General features: G+C 41.6%; 4 non-coding genes across 4 annotated transcripts; 2 read left to right on the forward strand and 2 right to left on the reverse strand.

Annotated features, from left to right (window-relative positions):
• Nucleotides 1-6915: 6915 nt before the first annotated feature.
• Nucleotides 6916-6987, forward strand: TRNAH-GUG (transfer RNA histidin (anticodon GUG)). The gene has a single exon. It is a non-coding gene; the product is annotated as a tRNA-His (tRNA).
• A 1041-nt stretch (nt 6988-8028) lies between these two features.
• TRNAG-GCC (transfer RNA glycine (anticodon GCC)) lies at nt 8029-8099 on the reverse strand. Its single transcript has one exon. It is a non-coding gene; the product is annotated as a tRNA-Gly (tRNA).
• Nucleotides 8100-8516: 417 nt separating this feature from the next.
• On the forward strand, nt 8517-8588 carry TRNAH-GUG (transfer RNA histidin (anticodon GUG)). The gene has a single exon. It is a non-coding gene; the product is annotated as a tRNA-His (tRNA).
• Nucleotides 8589-10611: 2023 nt separating this feature from the next.
• Nucleotides 10612-10682, reverse strand: TRNAG-GCC (transfer RNA glycine (anticodon GCC)). Its single transcript has one exon. It is a non-coding gene; the product is annotated as a tRNA-Gly (tRNA).
• Nucleotides 10683-23410: the final 12728 nt, after the last annotated feature.

The following is a 23410-nucleotide window of genomic DNA, read 5'->3' on the forward strand; positions in this document are numbered from 1 at the left end:
CTCGAGCAGGAGTATGGCCTGCCATCTATGAGTGATCACCTTGTACTAAATCAGATGAGTGGCAATCTTCTTTGCTCTTTTAATACTATTGAAGTGCCGCCTCTTTGGTGTAGTGGTTAGCGTGCCACCCCCGGAGGTCCGGGTTCGATTCCCGGCTCTGCCACGAAATTTGAAAAGTGGTACGGGGGCTGGAACGGAGTCCACTCAGCCTCATGAGGTCAACTGAGTAGAGGTGGGTTCGATTCCCACCTCAGCCATCCTGGAAGTGGTTTCCCACTTCCCCTCCAGGCGAATGCCGGGATGGTACCTCACATAAGGCCACGGCCGCTTCCTTCCCTCTTCCCTGCCTATCCCTTCCAATCTTCCCATCCCTCCACAAGGCCCCTGTTCAGCATAGCAGGTGAGGCCGCCTGGGTGAGGTACTGGTCATTCTCCCCAGTTGTATCCCCGACCAAGAGTCTGAAGCTCCAGGACACTGCCCTTGAGGCGGTAGAGGTGGGATCCCTCGCTGTGTCCGAGGGAAAAGCCGACCCTGGAGGGTAAACAGGGTACCATGGGAATAATATTTATAATGATTACGCCTTAACATTATTAACGGAATACATTGAATCCATTACACAACAGAAGAGTATATGGATTATATGGTTGCTATCCTAGAGTAATATTATCGCCTGAGAAATGATACGGCGTTATATGTAAGTAATCAATTAGTCATTTTAAGATCCACAACATTATAACCAAAATGACAAGGAAATCCTATTTGAACTTAACGTATTTAGTGATCACCAGATTTAATATTTAAGAGAATACAACCCAAGAGTAGATAAGATGAAATAATATGAGTAAGATAGAGTATTATGGCGTGAACGCCACTAAACAATAGCCCTAGATAATTAAAGTATATTAATTAAAAATGAAAAGAAAAGTCGAAAAGGACGTTGAAAAACGTTATGCTTAGAGTGGCCAGCTGAGATAGCAGAAAACAAACAGCACGTACCACAAACAGAATCGTGTATATTAGGCTCGCTTATAATCTATATATATAAAGCAAGGTGTCCTGACTGACTGACTGACTGATAATCAACGCACAGCAAAACCTACTGGAGATAATTCCATGAAAAGTTGAGGACATGTTATGTATGAAATGTCACGGCGCTTCGTATGATAAATACGTCCAAAGATTTATTTGTCGGAAATAATGTATTTAATGATGCCAAAAACCGCATGTTCATGGAAGTTTATATGGCAATTTGTTGAAGTGTGAATGACAAATGCACTAGGATTACAAGAAAATTAACCCAGCCCTATGTGTCCAGTGATGCGTTTTCGCAACATGCTATACGTAGGGATTGTGAGATGTACTTTAAAAACTCCTGACAGTTCAGATTTACCAGGAGAGTTGGCCGTGCGGTTAGGGGCGTGCAGCTGTGAGCATGCATCCGGGAGATCGAGGGTTCGAGCCCCACTATCGTCAGCCCGGAAGATGGTTTTCCGTGGTTTCCCATTTTTACACCAGGCAAATGCTGGGGCTGTAGCTTAATTAAGGCCACGGCCGCTTCCTTCCCAAGCCTATCTGTGTCGGTGCGACGTAAAACCAATAGAAAAAAAAAGTTATATTATATCGGACGCAGAACTTCAGGTCTGTTCACATTTTCTTATTATGTAGGAGAAATAGTAAATATCATAGCACTATAATAAAACTGAACAGAACATACAATGTTCAGAAGAACCAAAAATGGAAGTAGCGACCAAGTAACGAAAGGAAAACCACACAAATACTATCACTATGCAGAGCTCATCGCCATGTCGAGCAGTCACTTACATTTGATAACAAAAAGTAATTCTAGGCATATTGTACCCTGATGAGATAGGCCCTAGTTTCATGATTTGATTTTGATATGAGAAATACAGATATATAGAAATATTAAATGAATACAGTGGCAGTTTTGTGTGGACGGGAAAATTTCGACATAAGTCAGCCGTGATCGCGACTGTCCGGCGCCACAGTAAGCTTGTCATTAGGGGGAAAAGGTTTCCTGGTCAGAAGATAAGAGGATTAAATCTAGAGCTCACAACAACAGAATAATGACTACCAGGAAGTAGAAGAGTATATATTTCGGACCAAGGCCGAGCAGATGTATCACCAATACCGAGAATATGACGTGCTAGATTTTCCACGCCCCGAGGCGTTTGGTGTGGTCACGTTTCAAGGGAGAGATTTCAAACTAACCGAAGCGGTGTTGACCAATGAGAAAATATATCACAGGCCCGCAGATAAACCAACATAAGAAAAACTCAGAGTGAACTCCAGTTAGCTTCTCCGATAACAATAATTAAATTATTCCAACCACATAATTGAATAGAGGGGATTTTTGTGATATCGTTCCCATGTTGAATAATTGTAATCGTAATAAATTAAAGTAATGAATTCGTGGAAATGACCCACGCTATCTCGCCATTGGTCGAGATGAGCACGCCATCAGGGACGCCGAGTTAGCGCGCGAAAGGTGGAGGACAGAAATTAAGTGATATTTCCATGATCACCGAACGATAGGAGTTCAGAATACGACACATGAATGTGTATCGCCAGTGTATTAAGTAGGATAAAGCAAGAGATCCAAATCCACCTGCATATGCCGATTTAGGATAACCAACCCCCCTCTCCAGGAGTTGACCGCGGATGACCCCGGCGGGAAATCATATCGTCCATAAAAGTCCAGAAGCGGACCTCACATCACTCAGTTCTTACCAGTACTCAGTTCTTACCAGTCACCAGTCGTTATCGGTCACCAGTCGTGTCAGTCGTAATGGAGTAGTTGAGACTCTGACACGTTGACTCTGTAAGTCAGTACCTCGGGACGCATTCGAAGTCAGTTAGAGCTGAAAGTACGTGAATTATTAGGAGAATGAATACGAACAGTGAAATTATCAATAGTACCGAGTGTGTATAATCAGTACAACTGTATGTTGAATTTAATGAATGTCATGTGTATAAATAATAAATAAATAACGGAACGCCGATAGTACCTTTGGAAGGCAGTGTGCGGAGCCTGAAGTAAACACCTCAAGATAGACGGTGAATAACTATCCGAGCAGGGAACCATAGGAGCTAGGCGATTATCAAGACGGCTTAGAAATAAACCAGGAAGTGCCGATTGAAGACGCGATACGCGCCGGTTCAAATGAACGACATTTCGTCGTAATGTGCCACGACGTGTGTTTCGGGCGTATATGAAGATTATATTGTGCGAGTGTCAGGGGTCTAGGAGCACCTATAAGTGTTTTTTTTTGTTATTAGTATTCCTGTGTAAAATAGTGTAATAAGGTATTAATCATGGGTAGTCACCCAGAAGTGTTTTATGGTGTTAAATTTGTATTGTGCGGCATGATGGACGAGTAGATCACCATGGGGCCGTAAGGCCTATATCTCCTCCGCTACGAGACAATGGAATTCTACATAGGAATGAGTACACAATTTTGATATTAGGGAATGTTATCGCGACTAAACGGGGTTCAGTGTAAATTAATTATGGTTACTTAACATGGTCCGCTTCCCGAGTCCATGATTTTTTTCTTAGACGGACGAATTAATTTATATTAACGTAATAATGGGTTAGATTAATTAATTTGAGTATTTGTTTGTTGTATATAATGTAAATATGGGATATATTTCTTTCAATTAATGCATGCTGTTTGTAATACTTTGAATTAAGTTCAATTCAAGTGTTAAATTCTTTTTTTGTGCTAACCCATTTATTTGAATTTCATTCACTGCGGTGATCATTTGTATTTGAATTAGGAATAATTTCTATTAGACAGCCAGATTATGAAAGAGCCAGAGTTTGTAAGATTTGTGTCGCGTACGGAAGGTCATTAAAATACTAATAATAATAATGTTTGTGAGTTGACAAAGGAAAGTAAAGTAATAATAATAATAATATTTATGCGTTTGCGAGTTAAAGTCTAATAATAATAATGACAGTGCTTCGTGAGTTAGCCAGTGCAAATATAATAATCAAAGTGGAGATGACATGTAGCGTTAAAGACTTTCATTCGCGTAGTCAGTTTGATTTTACGTAAATTTTTGATTTTACGTTTTTGGACTTTAATTTAACCATTAAGATTTTGTTTAAAAGCGATATAGGCACGTGAATTAGAATGGTCACGATATGTTAAAAGCCCAGAATGATTTGAGCCCATATTTAGAGTTGGAAGTCATGAGGGACGAATATCCGGCGTGAAATAAATTGAGCCGTATTGTTTGTAATGATGAAATAGATGAATCTCAAGGCCTAAGATGATATAAATGCATATGCCGGTGTTATTAGTGGTAGAATCCACGCACCGAGGATTATTTTATGAATTAAATGTTTGAAGAGTTCCGATGAAAGGAAATGGACTTCAAATTTGAAGGAATAGTTTAGCAATCGCCGGCATTGGAGGTATTTGCCCAGCCGCGATGTGCCATAGGTTGTGAGATGTGTCTTGGGAGGACAGGTGTCCCCATATAAAAATAACGGCAGTACGAAGTTGAAGGTACGGTCCCGAATACCGTGTTGTCCCGACCGATATAAAGCAGATCTTAGTGGTTCATAACGGGATTTAACATATGTGACTAAATTCTAAAGAGTGGAAATTAAAATATCATCTTTCCATTTTTAATAATAATAATAATAACAATAATCATACTCCAAGTGAATCTTGTCTTAAATCAAGTGCTTAGTGCCAAGATAAATCGGAATCGTAAAAGGGGTTATGCGTTAAACATATTAAGAGTGAACTACCGTGTAACAGGCGAAATTAAGTTTTTTTAAAAATAATAATATTAATAATAATAAAAACTAAGCTACTTTTTTTTTGAAGAATTAATTTTTTTTATATTTTGGACATAATAATGATGTTGGGAGATGAAATGAAAGATTTGAGATTTTTAACTAATAATAATAATAAATAAAATATTTGAAGAAGGAGAAGAAGAATAACCAATGAAGGTACTTTTTTTATTTTATTTTTTTGATGAAAATAATAAGAGCGAGAAGTTGAAGTATTATAACAAGGATGATTACGGGTTACGATAATCACGATTTCCACTATTAATAATAATAATACTAATAATAATAATAATAATATAATAATAATAATAATAATAATAATAATAATAATAATAATAATAATAAAAATATTTATGAGGAAGCTGATCATTATATTGTACGGATAAATTAGGAGGAAGAACGACCCTTCGTTTGAAACGTCGGCAAGGGTTGGCATATAATCATCCCGGATGACAAATGATAATAATCAAATACAGGATTATAATTGAAATTAATGATAATAATAAAATTAATTGATGGTAGTCAAAGAATATGCTAATGATCAGATAAATAATGGTGATGATATTATCTAATAATAATAGGAGGATATGCTAGGGACAGTCATCCTGTGTCGAACTGCTCTGAACCAGATGTTGGGTTTTCACGGGGAGATTGTTAGCAGTAGATACGTAAATAACCCACGGACGGCACATGTTTTCAGGGTCAGAGCATAGTAATGAACCTTTCCGTACGTCTTGTCGTATTGACAAGTGTAAATATTAAAGTAGCTTTTGAGTTAATGAACTCTACCTGGTGTGTTTGTGAATCTTGAAATAATAGGCTAGAGTTTGTCCGTATTATAAATTCCCGTTTTTTCGAGGCGATAACATTTTTCACGGTGGGTGTCCGGCTCACCAGAATGTACATACCGGAAGTGTCTCATGTCCAAACGGAACGAGGAGACGACAGTAAAAAGTTACTGTCGTGCCTTCGTCCTCGAAAGAAGATCTCCAGCGGTGAAACGTCCAATCATACGGATGTGAATTCGATCCCCAGTAACCAATTGGGGCGAATTCGCCAGATGTTTTACACTACCAGAGTAGTGAGGTAAAATCCAAGTATTATGTCATTTATTTTTCAGGATGAAAGTGTCCCAATGTAAAATTGTCATCATGTGTAGTATGCAAAATAAGTGAATAAATTGCTCTTCATTGCAATTTCAATAGGAAACAGTTTCCATATCTTTTCATTGTAGTTAGTCCAGTATGCCCATGGAATTTAAGTTGTCACTTCCCAGTCCTATTGTGGAGTCAAAAATTTGTATCCATGAATGAGTCGTCCCCCGTAACCTTAAATTTGCATGCCCCGTTCATCCCTGTGTTCATTTGATGCGCCGATATATATTTTTTTTGATTTTCTTTATATAATTTTTTTTTATCGTTTTCGAACTGATCACCCCTGAGATAAATGCTAGTCTGGGACTCAGGAGGTGGGCGGGTGCAATATATGGATTTAATAAACTGATGCGTCCACTATGACTTACGGTACGTCTGTATTTCTGTAGAATGGTCGCTATCGCTAATTCCTCTACTTCTACTCTACGCGTAGTGCCGGAAGGTGAATATCAACGCGAATGAGTGCAGACGGAATTGTGGCTGCTCGAGCCCAAACACACACTCTTGCCTAGCGCGCATGCAGTCCTACGTCACTTGGGAATTCCGTGCTGCTCGATCTGGCTCGACCACGCTCGACACACCAGTTCGTGACGTCAGCACTCGAGGCTGCTCGAGCAGGCGATCGAGTGGCCCATCCCTAATCCATGATTTAGTGTGTACGTTAACTGAAATAGCATTGAGGCCTCGAAGTTTTAGGCATTAGTTCCTTGTAAAGAGGACCGTAGTAACGTCGCCGGTTATTCTTGCACATTAAATGTCGCCAAAGCCATATTCGTTACGCAGTAAGGTATCAGAGCATGGCACAAATCATACGGTAAGGGAAGTAGGGGCCGTCTGCTGCCTCTACAGAATCCACCGGCACTGCTATGTGGAGCAAACAAACCGCTTATATTAGGTAAGACTAGCAGGCGAAAAACGTGTTTACCGTAGCCGTGATCGTCTAGTGGTTAGGACATTGCGCTGTGGCCGCAACAACCCAGGTTCGAATCCTGGTCACGGCAAGCGAACGGGTTTTGTCAATTGTAATTACTGAATTCTGATACAGTGCTCATTAACGACAAATTATTAACGCTCAGATTTTTTTATACTCGTCTGTATCTCAAGGAGTTAGATTCATTTAGGTTTCTAGCAATTTGGAGAATTTGTAGACTACTTGTGTCCCGCTAAATCACTAGCTGGCTCAATGTCTTGGTAAGGGAGTTAGCGTCTCGCAGCTTGAATTCTGGAGAAGATTGGCTCGAATGCCTGCAAAACTAGAGCTATGGGCTAACGGAACCACAAAGACAGTGAGTTCCTCAGATGTTAAGATGCTAGATTTCAACACTCAATTTAGGTGGTGCATTGTGGTGGCATAGCAGAAAGTAACCATATATTTTATACATCTGCCGTAGGGATATTCTGGCAGCGCGTTAAGCGATTATTTCTTTCTTAGTTTCTTTCTTTCTTAGCCTGTTTACCGTCCATGGATCGCTTCTCCCTGGGACTCATTGAGACTCAACGATAATTTCCTGGATCGTGGCACCTTGGTTAGGGTGACAAAACTGGGAAGAAATGACTGTGATTCGCCAAGGTGGCCTTACGTTAATTGCTATACAGGTGCCTTATGGTGTATGGGATGATTGGAAGGGATGGGCACGGATGAGAGAACGAAGTGGCCGAGGCCATAAGTTAGGTACTATCACGCCTTTTGAATTTAGAAGAAGTGTGTTACCACGGAAAGTTACTTTGTGGATTGCTGTTGTGGGGATTGAACACACCTCAACTCAGTCGACCACCCGAGGTTAAGGGTACACCGCTCCAGCCCTCGTAACACTGCAATTTTCGTGGAAGTGGCGGTGGATCGACCTCGCGCCTCCCGGGCGCAACTAATCACGATCTACCGCCTTAAGGGCAGTGTCATGGTGCCTCTGTGGTGAAGCGTTTAGAAGGTGACCGAGCGAAAGGACAACCTTGTAGGACATTCGTATTAGGAAAAAGAAATAATTAAAGCATGGAGCATAGGAGGAGAATAAAAAGTTATAATATGATGTTGAAAAGGAAAATGCAACGGTCGGGAATCGAACCCGGGCCGCCCGCGTGGCAGGCGAGCATTCTTCCACTGAACCACCGTTGCCAAGAAGAAGTTTCCTAACATCAAGCTAATATGACGTCTTTTCCTTGATGTTGCAGCACATTCCGTGGTTAACAGTGACGTTGCATTACTTTGCTGATAACAGATTGTGTACTCAGCTTCGGGATTTCGAATCCACGCTTTAGTGTGTACGTAACTGAAATGGCATTGAGGGCTCGAAGTTATAGGCCTTTGTTCCGTGTAAAGAGGACCGTAGTAAGGTCGGCGGTTATTCTTCACATTAAATGTCGCCAAAGCCATAGTCGTTACGCAGTAAAGTATCAGAGCATGGGACAAAACATACAGTAAGGGAAGTAGGGGCCGTCTGCTGCCTCTATAGAATCCGCCGGCACTGTTATGGGGAGCAAACAAACCGCTTATATTAGGTAAGACTAGCACGCCAAAAAGGTCCTTACCGTAGCCGTGATCGTCTAGTGGTTAGGACATTGCGTTGTGGCCGCAATATCCCAGGTTCGAATCCTGGTCACGGCAAGGGAACCGATTTTGTCAATTGTAATTACTGAATTCTGATGTAGTGCTCATTTAGGACAAAGTATTAACGCTCACATTTCGTTATACTCGTCTGTATCTCAAGGAGTTAGATTCATGTAGGTTTCTAGCAATTTGGAGAATTTGTAGACTACTTGTATCCCCCTAAATCACTAGCTGGCTCACTGTCTTGCTAAGGGAGTTTGCGTGTCGCAACTTGAATTTTGGGGAAGATTGGCTCGAATGCCGGCAAAACTAGAGTTATGGGCTTACGGAGCCACAAAGACAGTGAGTTCCTCAGACGTTAAGATGCTAGATTTCAACACTCAATTTAGGTGGTGCATTGTGGTGCCATAGCAGAATGTAAACATTTATTTTATACATCTGCCGTAGGGATATTCTGGCAGCGCGTTAAACGATTATTTCTTTCTTTCTTAGCCTGTTTACTGTCCATGGATCGCTTCTCCCTCGGACGCATTGAGGGTTCTCACTCTACAGACTCAATGATAAAGTCCTGGATCGTGGCACCTTGGTTAGGGTGACATAACTGGGAGAATTGACTGTGCTTCGCCCAGGTGGCCTTACGTTCATTGCTGTACAAGTGCCTTATGGTGTATGGGATGATTGGAAGGGATGGGCACGGATGAGGGAACGAAGTGGCCGAGGCCTTATGTTAATTATTATCACGTCTGTCCACCTCTGTGTTGTAGTGGTTAGCTTGATTAGCTGCCACCACCGGAGGTCCGGGTTCGATTCCCGGCTCTGCTACGAATATTTGAAAAGTGGTACGAGGGCTGGCGCGGGGTCCACTCATCCTCGGGAGGTCAACTGAGTAGAGGTGGGTTCGATTCCCACCACAGCCATTGTGAAAGTGGTTTTCCGTGGTTTCCCAATTCTCCTCCAGGCGAATGCCGGGATGGTACCTAACTTAAGGCCACGGCCCCTTCCTTCCCTCTTCCTAGTCTATCGCTTCCAATCTTCCCACACCTCCTCAAGGCCCCTGTTCAGCATAGCAGGTGAGGGCGCCTGGGCGAGTTGCTGGTCATTCTCCCCAGTTGTATCCCGCGACCATGAGTCTGAAGCTCCAGGACACTGCCCCTGAGGCGGTAGAGGTGGGATCCTTCGCTGAGTCCGAGGGAAAAGCCGAACCTGGAGGGTAAACTGATGATGATTATGATGATGATGACTATCACGCCTTTTGAATTTAGAAGAAGTGTGATACCACGGAAAGTTACTTTGTGGATTACTGTCGACCACCCGAGGTTAAGGGTACCCCGCTCCAGCCCTCGTAACACTGCAATTTTCGTGGAAGTGGGGGTGGATCGACCTCGCGCCTCCCGGGCGCAACTAATCACGATCTACCGCCTTAAGGGCAGTGTCATGGTGCCTCTGTGGTGAAGCGTTTAGAAGGTGACCGTGCAAAAGGCCAACATGTAGGACATTCGTCATCATCATCATCATCATCATCTGTTTACCCTCCAGGTTCGGTTTTTCCCTCGGACTTAGCGAGGGATCCCACCTCTACCGCCTCAAGGGCAGTGTCCTGGAGCTTCAGACTCTTGGTCGGGGATACAACTGGGGAGGATGACCAGTACCTCGCGCAGGCGGCCTCACCTGCTATGCTGAACAGTGGCCTGGTGGTGGGATGGGAAGATTGGAAGGGATAGGCAAGGAAGAGGGAAGGAAGCGGCCGTGGCCTTAAGTTAGGAACCGTCCCGGCATTCGCCTGGAGGAGAAGTGGGAAACCACGGAAAACCACTTCCAGGATGGTTGAGGTGGGAATCGAACCCACCTCTACTCAGTTGACCTCCCGAGGCTGAGTGGACCCCGTTCCAGCCCTCGTACCACTTTTCAAATTTCGTGGCAGAGCCGGGAATCGAACCCGGGCCTCCGGGGGTGGCAGCTAATCACGCTAACCACTACACCACAGAGGCGGACAGGACGTTCGTATTAAGAAAAATAAATAGTTAAAGCAAGGAGCATAGGAGGAGATTAAAAAGTTATAATATGAAGTAGAAAAGGAATGTGCAACGGCCGGGAATCGAACCCGGGCCGCCCGCGTGGCAGGCGAGCATTCTACCACTGAACCACCGTTGCCGTGACGAAGTTAGCTAACATCAAGGTAATATGACGTGTTTTCCTTGATGTTGCAGCACATACCGTGCTTAATAGTGACGTTGTATTACTTTGCTGATAACAGATTGTGTACTCACCTTCGGGAGTTCGAATCCGCGCTTTAGTGCGTACGTTAACTGAAATGGCATTGAGGGTTCGAAGTTTTAGGCCTTTCTTCCTTGTAAAGAGGACCGTAGTAACGTCGCCGGTTATTCCTGCACATTAAATGTCGCCAAAGCCATAGTCGTTACGCAGTAAAGTATCAGAGCATGGGACAAAACGTACATTAAGGAAAGTAGGGGCCAGTAGTATAATAGGACAGTTCGGCCGTCACCACCTCCTCCGGCTCTCGGGAGGGGCCTCCACCTCCCGCGGGAAATTTGAATTTTGGCGGGAAATTTTAATTTTGAATTTTGGCTCGAGATTTGAATTTGTTAACAAAGCCACGTGCTTTTTGACAGACAACAACGCATCGCTAACCTCACTGCTGCCATCTTGACGGGCCTAAACCTCAGTAGTACCTACTTAACCTAACTACTGCGAGATTTGAAAAGGTAAACAAATCCACGTGTTTTTTGACAGCCACGTGCTTTTTGACAGACAGCAACGTATCGCAAACCTCAGTGCAGCCATCTTGACGACCTAAACCTTAGTGGTACCAACTTAACCTCACTAGCGCGAGATTTGAATAGGTAAACAAATCCACGTGCTTTTTGACAGACAACAACGCATCGCTAACCTCAGTACTGCCATTTTGACAGGCCTAAACCTCAGTGGTACCTACTTAACCTAACTAGCGCGAGATTTGATTCGGTAAACAAACCTACTTGTTTTTTGACAGCCACGTGCTTTTTGACAGACAACAACGTATCGCAAACCTCAGTGCAGCCATCATGACGGGCCTAAACCTCAGTGCTACCAACATTACCTCACTAGCGCGAGATTTGAAATTGTAAACAAATCCACGTGCTTTTTGACAGATGTCATCCGCCATCTTTAAACTACAGAGCACCGTGCTGCCCTCTTTATCGCAGTAGCTGCAAATTCGTCACCTGTCATCCGCAGTGCTGTCATCTTGGCGGGCCTAAACCCCAGTGCTACCAACTTAACCTCACTAGCGTGAGATTTGGATCGGTAAACAAACCCTCGTGCTTTCTTGACAGCTGTCATCCGCCATCTTTAATCAAGAGAGTGCGGTGCTGCACTCTATGCGGTGGCAGCAAATTTGAAGTGCTTTACAAACTCACGTGCTTTTGCCATCTACCATCTTTAATCCAGAGAGCACCATGCTGCCCTCTTTGCGGCGTTGACAAAATCCACGTGCTCTTCTTTGGAAACAAGTGCACGTGCTTTTTTTGAAAGCTGTCATCCGCCATCTCTAATCTATTGAGCACAGTGCTGCCCTCTTTAGCTACTTACCTTTGAAATGTGGTGGCAGATAATTTGAAAAATGCTTTTTGACAGCAGCCATTTTGAGCACCGTGCTGCCCTCTTTAGCTAGATACCTGTGGTGGCAGACAATTCCGCGTGACAGCAGCCATCTTTGAGCACAGTGCTGCCCTCTTTGTTATGGCAGCACATTCCACGTGCTCTTGTTTGAAAGTAAACCTATGTGGTTTTCTGACAGCTGTCATCCACCATCTTTAATCAAGAGAGCGCAGTGCCGCACTCTATGTGGTGGTGACAAATTCTACGTGCTCTTGTTTGGAGACAAATCCACGTGCTTTTTGTCATCCGCCATCTTCAAATCCAGAGAGCACCGTGCTAAACTCTTTAGCTGAAATGTGGTGGCAGACAATTTGAGAAGCCGCACTCTTGCGGGCAATTTCGTCAGCTGTCATCCGCCATCTTTAATCAAGAGAGCGCAGTGCCACACTCTATGTGGTGGCAGCAAATTCTACATTCGCCATCTTTAATCTACAGAGAGCCGCGCAGCACTCTGTGGTGGCGGACAATTTGAAAACCTGCCAAGAGAGCGTCGTGTTGGCATCTTTATTCTTTGACATGTGGTGGCGGCAAATTCCACATCCGCCATCTGAGAGCACCGTGCTGCACTCTTGATCGTAGTAGCGGACAATTTAAAAAGAACATGTCAAGGAATAACTTTGTTCTAAAAGAAAACAAGACTACAGTTCTGAACGGCTTGCGTAAGATAGCGATTGTTATAACCTCCTTTTCCCTGCTGTGTTAAGGCATAGCTTTATCGAATACTTGAAGATTATATTACAAAATAAGTGATTAAGGATATAATCGAACAGTCTACTCGATAGAACATATGATCAGAACATTGAATAATGTGTTTGGGGTGCACCTTCGTTCTAAGAGCATCGAACCCGAGACTGCCGGGTGAGAGGCAAGCACACTAAACCAAACCGTAGGAGCCGGCAATTCTCTTTCTATATAATAATTTCGTGTAGCTAATTCTAGCCAAGTGCAGTCTAAAAATAAATTCTAGTCTTGTTACATCAGGAAGGGTAACTGGCTAAATCCTGGTCTTTCAGCGTCAGGAAGGGCAATCGGCCGTAAAACAGATTCTTGCGATTTAAACTCTTGCGTCAGGAGGGGGCACTCGGTTGTAAAACATATTTTTAATCCCGGCCCTGTTACGTTAGGAACCACATCTAGCTGTAAAACAGGAGCTCCAAACATTTACAGTGTTAAGCTTTAGGAGCAGGCTATGTGCTCACACCAGGTTACATTTTTGTTCCGCTGCTTAGAACACTGTCTTTGAAGTTGTATCAGCGCAGTCAGTCAGAGTGAGGTGAGGAATGCATGCGTTGACTGAAATTGTACACTCGTCTTCCGGCTGTAGTAACCTTGAACGAAGACAGTGTGTACATGATAAGCTACTTGTAACTCACGGAACATTTTCTTAATCGTGTTAGTAATTCCTTCTGGTGTAAGTTCTTAAGATAAAATATTATGATTGTACGGAGAGGGTATAACCTAGTGCTAGCACATAGCCTACTCCTATCGAAAGAGCCTGCACGGTGCCGGTACATAGCCTACTCCTACCGATGAAGCCTGCACACAGCTTATCGCCTCCATCCGACAGATGAATCGCCATCAACATCTTGTACTCACAATCATTTTCGAAGGAGTCTGCACAAGGTTTAACGTCCCCATCATCAGCGTTATATACCCTTACTTAATGCTGGCTTTTTGCACACCCTCTGGTTATTCGAAACTACCTAAGAATGTAAAATACGCAATAGTAGATAGAGGGTAAAACCCGGTGCCGGCACATAGCCTACTCCTACCGATGAAGCCTGCACACAGCTTATCGCCTCCATCCGACAGATGAATCGCCATCAACATCTTGTACTCACAATCATTTTCGAAGGAGTCTGCACAAGGTTTAACGCCCCCATCAACAGCGTTATATACCCTTATTTAATGCTGGCTTTTTGCACACCCTCTGGTTATTCGAAACTACCTAAGAATGTGATATACAACAGTAGGGAGAGGGTAAAACCCGGTGCCAGCACATAGCCTACTCCTACCGAAGAAGCCTGCACACAGCTTATCACCTCCATCCGAAGGATGAATCGCCATCAACATCTTGTACTCACAATCACTTTCGAAGGAGTCTGCACAAGGTTTAACGCCCCCATCAACAGCGTTATATGCCCTTACTTAATGCTGGCTTTTTGCACGCCCTCTGGTTATTCGAAACTACCTGAGAATGTAATATGCAACAGTAGGATCGCCTCCATCCGACAAATGAATCACCCTCAACACTCTTGTATCCGCAATCGTTCTCGCTACTTCGGGAAATAACGGGTTCGACCCCTACTGTCGGAAGCCGTAAAAAAAGCAAATGCTATGCGAGGGACCTGCGCGATCGTCATAACGTGTAATTACATGATCTAGCCGGATGCGGTCTGAGCTCAATACATTTTAGTGCCTACAGGTAAGGAATACCGCGGATGTCGGCTTCTTGCTTAGCTTAGTACCCTCCCGTTTAAGTCCAGAGGTCGAGGATCGCGCGCTAAATTTCTAAGGCTCGATCCACTGCAGAACTCTTAAATTCTGACACCTCGGCATCAACAGCAGGTTCGATCCCGGCTTAAATACGTCAGCCTGCAGAACTCAGCGTAAGACACTCAGGAGAGCTCTTGTTGCATAAACATTTATTTCCAACTGTACTGCAAACGCCTGCAAGTTTCACATCCGCTTGGTTACAAGCAGCATATTTACTCGCTGCAGCCTGTGTCAAGCGCTCACAGTTCTCTGTATGCACAACCTCTACTTTTTTACCGACCGTCTAATTTTCGTCGGCTGTGAATATTATTCTTCAGCCTTCAACTTAAGGTAAGCCTGAACTGTTAGTTGGTGTTTGCAAAGCAACTTCTACGCTAGGTAATAAACATCTACATTCATATATATTTTCTTTTCTTTTTAGGTACAACTAGAATATTGTCATTCGAGTTACAGGCTTGAAAGTACGCATTTTATTCATCCGAGTAACAGTTTGCAGCGCGAACATTTTAAGGTATGTTTCGAACTTTGAGTTGTAAAGATAGCTAGGCTAGCTGATGTACCCTTTTATATATATTCCTACACTACATTCATATATGTTTGTTCTTTTTAGGTACGACCAGAATATTATCATTCGAGTTTCAGGCTTGAACGCACGCATTTTATTCATCCGAGTAACAGTTTGCAGCGCGAAGATTTTAAGGTATGTCTGACCTCTATAGGTTGAAACTTGGTTTCTTCCGAACATTGTAACTTTAAGCTAATCTCTATTGATAAATAGTTGTTCTCTTCAATCCTCATGCTATAGAAGAGGTTAATCTTATAATTTCAAACTCACAGCCATGTCTGACCTCTATACGTTGAAACTTGGTTTCTTCCGAACATCATATCTTTAGTCTATTGATAAATAGTTATTCTCTTCAATCCACATGCTGTAGAAGAGGTTAATCTTATAATTTCAAACTTACAGCAATGTCTGACCTCTATAGGTTGAAACTTGGTTTCTTCCGAACATCTTAACTTTAGTCTAATGATAAATAGTTGTTTGCTTTAATCCACATGCTATAGAAGATGTTAATCTTATAATTTCAAACTCACAGCAATGTCTGACCTGTACAGGTTCAAACTTGATTTCTTCCGAACATCGTAACTTTAGTCTATTGATAAATAGTTATTTTCTTTAATCTGCATGTCATAGAAGAGGTTAATCTTATAATTTCAAACTTACACCAATGTCTAACCTCTATAGGTTGAAACTTGGTTTCTTCCGAACATAGCAACTTTAGTCTATTGATAAATAGTTGTTCTCTTCAATCCTCATGCTATGAAAGAGGTTAATCTTATAATTTCAAACTCACAATCATGTTCGACCTCTATACGTTGAAACTTGGTTTCTTCCGAACATCGTAACTTTAGTCTATTGATAAATAGTTATTCTCTTCAATCCACATGCTGTAGAAGAGGTTAATCTTATAATTTCAAACACACAGCCATGTCTGACCTCTATAGGTTGAAACTTGGTTTCTTCCGAACATCGTAACTTTAGTCTATTGATAAATAGTTGTTCTCTTCAATCCTCATGCTATAGAAGAAGTTAATCTTATAATTTCAAACTCACAGCTATGTCCGACCTCTATAGGTTGAAACTTGGCTTCTTCCGAACATCATATCTTTAGTCGATTGATAAATAGTTATTCTCTTCAATCCACATGCTGTAGGAGAGGTTAATCTTATAATTTCAAACTTACAGCCATGTCTGACCTCTGTAAGTTGAAACTTGGTTTCTTCCGAACATTGTAACTTTAAGCTAATCTCTATTGATAAATAGTTGTTCTCTTCAATCCTCATGCTATAGAAGAGGTTAATCTTATAATTTCAAACTCACAGCCATGTCCAACCTCTGTACGTTGAAACTTGGTTTCTTCCGAATATCGTAACTTTAGTCTAATCATAAATAGTTGTTCTCTTTAATCCACATGCTGTAGAAGAGGTTAATCTTATAATTTTAAACTCACAATCATGTCCGACCTCTATAGGTTGAAACTTGGTTTCTTCCGAACATCGTAACTTTAGTCTAATCATTAAATAGTTGTTCTCTTTAATCCACATGCTGTAGAAGAGGTTAATCTTATAATTTCAAACTTTCAGCAATGTCTGAATTCTATAGGTTGAAACTTGGTTTCTTTCGAACATAGCAACTTTCGCCTAATCTCTATTGGTTGTTCTCTTTTCAGATGTTCCCCTGCTGTGAGGAATGCAAGGTAACGTTTACAAGGCGAGATAACTTCATGCGCCATATGAAATCAAAACACCCTAGCATAACATCTGCTTTATGTAAAGTTTTGTGGTGTGTATTTCGCTAACGTACAGCGATACGAGGCTCACTTAGTAGAAGCGCATCAGGTATCTACTTGCAACTATAACCCTCAGGTAATAGGAGAAAAGCGTAAAAAACGGATGTAGCTGTAGAAAGTACTAGTAGTAAAAACCTAGAAAAAACATGAACTTCAAACTATTCACTGCGAGCACTGTAACACTGATGTACCATCTTCGCATTTTCAGGGGCACTTACGCAGTAATGAGCATAAAAATAATGCTAGTAGAAGTGGCTGTAATGCAAACATCGAGGAAATTAATACTGCATTTAAAAGCAGGATTTTTAGTTGTAGAACTCGAGCCAGTCAAAAGGTTCAGAGCACTTCAAACTTTTTAAATTGTGTTCAACCGGATGTACAACAGCTTCTCGCTAAAACTTTGTCCAATCAAAATTTATTTAAAGTTAATTTTGAACTTTTCGCCTTGTACATTAAAAGCACGGATGAATCGGAAATAACGGACATTAAATCATTTAATACGAAACATTTCGTCATAATTCAGTCAACTAATTTTGGTGATGTACTTAGGGATGTCTCGAACTAAGAGCGAGGAATTTCAGGAAAAGGAATCAGGGTGGGCTTTAGTTGAAATAATGTATCTAGAAGTTAACATCAAAAAGTACAATCCCATGCGAGGTTAATCGTACATCGAGCTGCCGACATGGATTCAGCGAAAAGAAGCGGTTGTAAACATCCAAAACAATGACGAAGCATGTTTTGCATGGGCGGTGATGTCGGCTTTAAATCCTGCTAAATCGAATGTAGCGAATAGAACATCATCGTATCCACACTATTCAACGCAACTAAATTTCGATAGTATAGAATTTCCTATGCAGTTAAAGGACATTAAGCGCTTTGAGGAACTAAATAACATTAGCATTAATGTGTATGGTGTAGAGAAAAAGTCTGTAGTAGGTCCTCTGTATTATACATGTCATAAGAAGAGTACTCATGTTAACTTACTCTATATCGAAAACAGTGAAAATAGCCACTTTTGTTGGATTAAAAATTTGAGTAGACTTGTTAGCTGTCAGTTGTCAAAACATGATGGTAAAAAGTGGCTATGTGATGGATGCTTGCAGTATTTTAGAACTGAAGGTCAGTTAACGAAGTATTCCAAGAATGACTGCAATCATGTATATACAGAGATACCTACTACAGGCAATAATGTTTTAAAATTAACAAATTTTCACAAGCAGATGTGGGTACCTTTCGTGATTTATGCAGACTTTGAAGCCATCCTCAAGCCATGCAGCACATGCTCACCTAATCCTGACAAATCTTTCACTAATACTACACACATGCATGTCCCGTATAGCTTCGCGTATTACATCAAGTGTAGTTACGATAGTACACTTAACAAGTTAGAGCTGTATCGAGGACCTAATGCTGCTAAAGTATTTTTAGAGAGACTTGAAAGTGATGCAGTACGTCTTGGTAGTATTCTAAATAGTAATATTCCTATGAAACCGCTCACCGAAATTCAGTTAAGTGATCATGAACGTGCTACAAAATGTAGCATTTGTGATGGGGAATTTTCCGAAAATGACCCTAAAGTTTTTGATCATGATCATTTAACTGGTTTCTACAGATGTGCCGCTCATAATAGCTGTAATCTTAAGTACAGAGTTCCAAAATTTATCCCTGTAATTTTTCATAACTTATCTGGTTACGACTCACATTTCATCATTTCACAATTTGGAGCTTCAGATGAAAAAGTAGATATAATCCCTCATAATAAAGAGCGGTACATTGCATTTGCAAAGTCTGTAAAAGTAGATGAGGAGCATTCTATAAAACTGGTATTCCTTGACTCGTTTCGCTTTATGGCGAGTAGTCTCGATAAACTTTCTAGTCATTTACAGCCAGAACAATTTACGGAAATTCGACCCGTTTTTCCTGAAGAAGCACAGTTTAATTTACTTCGGCGTAAGGGTGTTTTTTGTTATGAATATCTTGACTGCTTAGAACGCCTCGAAGAACGTGCTTTACCATCGAAACAATCCTTTTACAGCTCGCTGAAATCAGCGGATATTAGTGATGATGACTATTTACACGCACAACATATCTGGGAGCAGTTCCACATTCAAACGCTAGGTGAATATTCCGACTTATATTTAAAGACGGATGTACTTTTGTTAGCTGATGTTTTCTTAAATTTTCGCTGTGTTTGCAAGAAAACCTACAGCCTTGACCCATGTCAGTATTTTACAGCGCCTGCGTTAAGTTGGGATGCGATGTTAAAATACACGCAGGTGAATTTGGAACTGTTAACAGATATTGATATGGTGCACTTTATAAAATCGTCTATTCGAGGCGGTCTAAGTCAGTGCAGCGGGCGGTATTCTAAGGCAAATAATAAGTACATGCCGAGTTTCGATTCTAGTCAGGAATCTCAGTATATTGTTTATCTCGATGCTAACAATCAGTATGGGTGGGCAATGAGTCATCATCTACCGGTGAGTGGTTTCCGCTTGCTAACGCAGTGCGAAATTGATGCTTTACAGCTGCACGCCCTAGGCGATGAAGCTGATAAAGGGTATTTCCTCGAAGTTGACTTACAGTATCCTAAAGAGTTACACACTTCTCATAATGACTTACCGTTCTGCCCTGAAAATATGCAGCCTCCGTACATCGCATCAACGACGAAAATGCTAATTGCTAATTTGTGTGATATATCTAAGTATATCATTCATTACCGAAATTTAAAACAGTGTTTGCAGCATGGTTTGAAGTTATCCAAAATTCATCGCGTGCTAGAATTTAATCAGTCACCGTGGCTAAAGCCATATATCGATCTGAATAATAATTTAAGAACAAATGCAATTAACGAGTTTGAGAAAGATTTCTACAAGCTCATGAATAACAGTGTGTTTGGTAAGACTATGGAAAATGTTGACAAACGCGTTGATGTAAAATTGATTACAAACTGGGAAAATATTAAGAAAAGATATGGTGCTAACTATTTAATAAGTAAACCAAATTTACACAGCTGTACCATCATACATGAGAATTTAGTTATTATACAGATGAATCGTGTTAGGGTTAAGTACGACAAACCTACCTACGTCGGCTTTGCAGTACTTGAATTGGCTAAAACACTCATGTATGAACTCCATTACGATTATATGATTAAGAAGTACGCGCATAATGCGCAATTGCTCTACACAGATACCGATTAGTTTATTTATCAAATCAAAACTGATGACTATTACAATGATATAAAGCCAGACTAGGGTAGGTTTGATACTAGTAACTATCCTACAAATAATCAATATCATCTACCGCTAGTGAACAAAAAGTTCTACGTAAAATGAAAGATGAATGTGCAGGAAATATTATCGATTCATTTGTAGGTACTAAATCCAAGTCATATTGCGTAAAACGCTTAAATGAACTACAAATAAAGAGATTGAAGGGGATTAAAAAGAATGTCGTTCAGAATCAGCTAAGTTTTGAAAACTATAACAATTGCATTAAAAGTAATCCACCTATTTTGCATAAGCAAATGTTTGTCATTAGAAGCAAGAAGCACCAGTTGTACCATCATTTAATTAGCAAGGTAGCCCTTAATAGTGATGATTGCAAACGGTTTGTTATTCCAAATTCTACCAACTCTCTAGCCTGGGGGCATAGTAGTATTGATAGGTACTACTTTACATAAAGCAGATGTGTGTAAAAAAAATTATGTTAGAGGTGTGTACTTTGTAATATATACGTTAAGCTGTCTTACATCACAATTCACTGTACATATTGTATAAAGATAGGGAGAGGTACGCTGAGAGCGTAGTACGGCACGTTTAAACTTGTACATTCAAGAATTGTGTCGAGAATGGGAGAAGTACGCAAACATCACTACGGTAAAATGATTCGAGATAAAACTTGTACCTCAAGATGTAAATAAATAATGTAGAATTGGTATATTCTTTTATTTTAGATTAGGCATTACATTCCTCCCGCTCCTTATTAGCAAGATAGAGTTTTGTTCAATAGTATATCACTCAAGGAAGAAGAGTAAATATGTCAAGAAAGAAGGTGATGGGCAGATTCGTATGTTACCGTCTATCTCATGTTGAGAAGAGCAATAACAGCAACATCGAACTCTAGTATGCGTTCAAGTCTAAACTTGCAATACTCTTGCTTTTGCAATGCATGTTCGATAGAGATGTACCTTGACAAGAGGAAGAAGAGCAGCTTAGTAAGTATGTCGAGGAGATAATTTTTTCTTTCTAAACAGTGTTTGATTCTAGTCATACAATGCAGTGTTCAGCAACATCGAACTATGGGATTTCCAACAGCAGTATGTGTGTTCAAGACTAAACATGCATCACTGCGGGTATGCGATATGTGTGTTGTCTTATGCATAAGATCGCGTTGTATGCTCGATAAAGCTATGCCTTGACAGAGCAGGGAAAAAGGAGGTTATAACAATCGCTATCTTACGCAAGCTGTTCAGAACTGTAGTCTTATTATTTTTTCTTTCAGAACAAAGGTATTCCTTGACATGTTCTTTTAAATTGTCCGCCACAACAAAGAGTGGGTCACGGTGCTCTGTAGATTAAAGATGGCGGATGTGGAATTCGCTACTACCACAAAGAGTGCGGCACTGCGCTCTCTTGATTAAAGATGACGGATGACAGCTGCACGTGGGTTTGTAAAGAACGTGGAATTCGCCACTACCACAATGAGGGCACCACAGTGTTCTGTAGCTCAAAGATGGCGGATGACAGCTGTCAAAAAGCACGTGGATTTGTTTACAAATTCAAATCTCGCGCTAGTGAGGTTAAGCTGATAGCACTGTGGTTTAGGCCCGTCAAGATGGCTGCACTGAGGCTTGCGATACGTTGTTGTCTGTCAAAAAACAAGTGGCTTTGTTTAACGATTCAAATCTTGCGCTAGTTAGGTTAAGTTGGTACCACTGAGGTTTAGGCCCGTCAAGATGGCAGTACTGAGGTTAGCGATGCGTTGTTGTCTGTCAAAAAGCACGTGGCTGTCAAAAAACACGTGGAATTGTTTACCTACTCAAATCTCGCGCTAGTGAGGTTAAGTTGGTACCACTAAGGTTTAGGTCCGTCAAGATGGCTGCACTGAGGTTTGCGATACGTTGTTGTCTGTGAAAAAGCACGTGGCTGTCAAAAAACACGTGGATTAGTTTACCTTTTCGAATCTCCAGCTAGTTAGGATAAGTTCGTACTACTGAGGTTTAGCCCCGTCAAGATGGCAGCAGTGAGGTTAGCGATGCGTTGTTGTCTGTCAAAAAGCACATGGCTTTGTTTAAAAATTCAAATCTCGCGCCAACATTCAAATTTCCAGCAAAAATTCAAATTTCCCGCCAAAAATTCAAATTAACCGCGGGAGGTGGAGGCCTCTCCCGAGAACAGAAGGAGGTGGTGGCGGCCGAACTGTCCTATAATACTGCTGGGGCCGTCTGCTGCCTCTACAGAATCCACCGGCACAGTTATGGGGAGCAAACAGACCGCATATATTAGGTAAGACTAGCAAGCCAAAAATGTGTCTACCGTAGCCGTGATCGTCTACTGGTTAGGCCATTACGTTGTGGCCGCAATAACCCAGGTTCGAGTCCTGGTCACGGCAAGCGAACAGATTTGTCAATTGTAATTACTGAATTCTGATACAGTGCTCATTTAGGACAATTATTAAGGCTCAGATTTTGTTATACTCGTCTGTATCTCAAAGAGTTAGATTCATGTAGGTTTCTAGCAATTTGGAGAATTTGTAGACTACTTGTATCCCCCTAAATCACTAGATGGCTCACTGTCTTGCTAAGGGAGTTAGTGTCTCGCAGCTTGAATTTTGGAGAAGATTGGCTCGAATGCCTGCAAAACTAGAGCATGGGCTTACGGAACCACAAAGACAGTGACTTCCTCAGACGTTAAGAGCTAGATTTCAACACTCAAAAAAAGGTGATGCATTGTGGTGGCATAGCAGAATGTAACCGTATATTTTATACATCTGCGTAGGGATATTCTGGAAGCGCGTTAAACGATTATTTCTTTCGTAATTTCTTTTTTTTCTTAGCCTGTTTACCGTCCGTTGATCGCTTCTCCCTCGGACTCATTGAGGGTTCTCACTCTACAGACTCAACGATAAGGTCCTGGAACGCGGCACCTTGGTTAGGGTGACAAAACTGGGAAGAATTAACCGTGCTTCGAGCAGGTTGCCTTACAATCATTTTTGTACAGGTGCCCTATGGTGTATGGGATAAATTGGAAGGGATGGGCACGGATGAGGGAACGAATTGGCCGAGGCCTTAAGTTAGGTACTATCACGCCTTTTGAATTTAGAAGAAGTGTGATACCACGGAAAGTTACTTTGTGGATTGCTGTTGTGGGG

The sequence above is a fragment of the Anabrus simplex genome, chromosome 1 (assembly GCF_040414725.1).
Source record: "Anabrus simplex isolate iqAnaSimp1 chromosome 1, ASM4041472v1, whole genome shotgun sequence".
Classification (NCBI taxonomy): domain Eukaryota; kingdom Metazoa; phylum Arthropoda; class Insecta; order Orthoptera; family Tettigoniidae; genus Anabrus; species Anabrus simplex.